The sequence below is a fragment of the Trachypithecus francoisi genome, unplaced genomic scaffold, assembly GCF_009764315.1.
Source record: "Trachypithecus francoisi isolate TF-2019V2 unplaced genomic scaffold, Tfra_2.0 Lachesis_group1, whole genome shotgun sequence".
Classification (NCBI taxonomy): domain Eukaryota; kingdom Metazoa; phylum Chordata; class Mammalia; order Primates; family Cercopithecidae; genus Trachypithecus; species Trachypithecus francoisi.
In genome coordinates this window covers 54,641,845-54,644,634 of record NW_022681454.1, presented here as the reverse complement: position 1 = coordinate 54,644,634, position 2,790 = coordinate 54,641,845, and the positions used below count along the sequence as shown (strand labels likewise).

Here is a 2,790-nt window from a genome sequence, read left to right as displayed (position 1 = left end):
TATGAGTAAGTTCTTTAGTGGTGATTTGTGAGATTTTGGTGCCTCCATCACCCGAGCAGTATACACTGAGCCCAATTTGTAGTCTTCTTTTTTTTTTTTTTCCTTTGAGACGGAGTCTCACTCTGTCACCCAGGCTGGAGTGCAGTCTCAGTTCACTCCCAAGGAGTTCCTTATTTTAATGTTTGCTGAAAATTCTCCGTCACAATTTAAAAATATAAGAAAAATATCTGCTTCTGACTGAAAATTTAGAAAACACAGAACTATATAACATAGAAAAAACCCAAGTCTACCACTGACAAACCATTATTAGGAATACTTCTTTTCATTCTGTGTTCTCTGCACATATGAAAGTATAAAATTGGAATCATACTGTATATACAGTTTTATATTTTTTTCATAGTCACTTTAATAACAACACATATGCTATGTTACCACTATAGAATGTAAATTCAGGTTAGACAAGAGAATTTCACAAGTGTAATAAAGCATTCCAATTAACTGGGTGTGGTGGTATGCACCTGTAGTCCCAGTTAGTCTGGAGGCTGATGTGGTAGGCTTGCTTGAGCCTGGGACGTTAAGGCTTCAGTGAGCTGTGATCGTGCCACTGCACTCTAGAGCCTGGGTGACAAAGCAAAACCCCATCTCAAAAAAAAAAAAAAAAGCTTACAAAGTAAGCATTTTGTCTGTTATCAAAGTTTGTGTACAGTATCTGGCCAAACCAGCTTGCTCATTAGTGGCTTTCATTATAGGTAATTTGTTTAGTCTCTTGTTTATGATTCTTCTGGAGAAAATTTAAAAAGTGTTCTTCATTTACCTTAGCATGAGCGCTTAAAATACGTATTTCTATTTCAAGATGACATTTAAAAATTAATCTAATATAACAGCAGCTAAAATATAATTCTGCAATTATAAAAGAGCTAAACTGGAGCTCACAAGTCATTCTCATGTTTACAATTATGATTCTGAAAAAAATACTATTACTATGAAGCTCTATTGTAAGCTTTCTTGATTCGATTTAGACATGCATACACACACTTAAGAGTTGCAGGAGGCATTAAAAGTTGTTAATATATTCCATGCACGTTTCAGAAAGAGTTCTAAAAGAGCCAGCCAGTCCACAAGACAGGAAGAAGAAAAGTTAAATTAAAAAGTAAGGCAGATAGGACTACTAGATAACATACAAAGCATGTGAAATTCTTCAGCAAACTGGGAGTACTTCAGGGATGGCCAACTATCTTCTTTAGAACTAATTTCTTCTTTTCTTTTTCCTTTTTTCTTTCTTTCTCTCTTTCTCTCTCTCTTTCTTTCTTTCTCTTTCTTTCTTTTTTTTTTTCTGTCTCTCTCTTTCACTCAGGCTGGAGTATAGTAACTGCAACCTCTGCCTCCCAGGTTCCAGTGATTCTCATGGCTCAGTCTCCCAAGGAGCTGGGATTATAGGTATGCACCACCATACCCAGCTAATTGTGTGTGTGTGTGTGTGTGTCTGTGTGTGTGTGTGTGTGTGTGTGTGTGTATTTTTAGTAGAGACAGGGTTTTGTTATGTTGGCCAGGCTGGTCTCAAACTCCTGGCCTAAGTGATCCATCCGCCTTGGCCTCTGAAAGTACTGGGATTACAGGAATGAGCCACCACACCTGGTCCTAATTTCATCTTTACAGTCTAAGAAGGTGGTTTTAAAGTTTTAACACCATCAAGTGGAATTAGGTGACATGTTTCATTTATGTTAACTTGATTTCCCCTGAATGACCTAGTTAGTGAACTAGTCACTAGTAATTTGGTCACCAGGCAAATCAAGCCTGCAAGAAAGGAAGCCAATATTCAAAATACCATGTTATCATCTGAACCCACTCAAATAATTTATTTCCAACATAAACATGTAACTGCAATAATGGATGTCTAACTAAAGTAAGGTCCTCTCACAAGATCAAGACAACACCCTCCTTCCAACGCTTAGGCTTTGCCCAGAATTCCTAATACACAGAACAGCCCGTAACAACAGTCATTGCTTCTACAACACATGTGCATCAGGAGAAGGGACATTTTAGCATTTCCTCTGCTCTTCCATTTGTATAATCTATATGGGACAATTGCTGGAAAGCCTGCCATTCCAATGAGAACAAATGGTGCCTCTTCAACTTTTCGAACAAGTTTGGATCCTTGATCTTTATCATAGGAAGAAAGGGAAACATCTGTGTCTGCTGACAAAGTGATTGCTTGAAGAATCTCTCTAGAGTTAGAAAATCTCTCACAATTCAACTGACGTCTATCTTACTTTTTATCTAATATTATATTGTAGTCATTTGCCATGTTATTAAACATTGTTGTAAATATTGCTTTTAATGCCTATATAATATTTTATCTTACAGGTGTATGACAATTTATTTGACCGTTCCCCTTCTTAGGATGTTTAGAGTGTTTCCTCGTTATTTTTTTATTATAAATAACACTTACGAACATCTGCACATATAAATCTTTTACCAAAAATAAAATTGTTTCCCTAGGGTTCATGTAAAAGAATGGAGCGAGGTTTGAAGTTGTTGAACTCGATGGCTCCTTCTTCTTCTTTCCAGGCACCCTGCATTCAAATGACTTGGAAGAGCAGGTTCTCTGAGCCAGGATATAAAGTCCCTGTTTAGGAAAGAGCCACGTTGTACGTTTACCCTACCACAAAGATACAGGTGAGAAAAACTGAGACCTGGGATGGTGGACCAAAGAGAGACACTGACAGAATGGGCCCTAGACTTCCAGAGTCTGGGAAACTTAGGCCAGATAAAGGCTAGTAGTCTGGCAGT

The 2,790-nt window shown here is 37.6% G+C and overlaps 1 pseudogene; it reads right to left on the bottom strand.

The window, feature by feature from the left end:
• Nucleotides 1–1,914: 1,914 nt before the first annotated feature.
• Nucleotides 1,915–2,200, bottom strand: LOC117084897 (annotated as a pseudogene).
• Between the last annotated feature and the right edge of the window lie 590 nt (nt 2,201–2,790).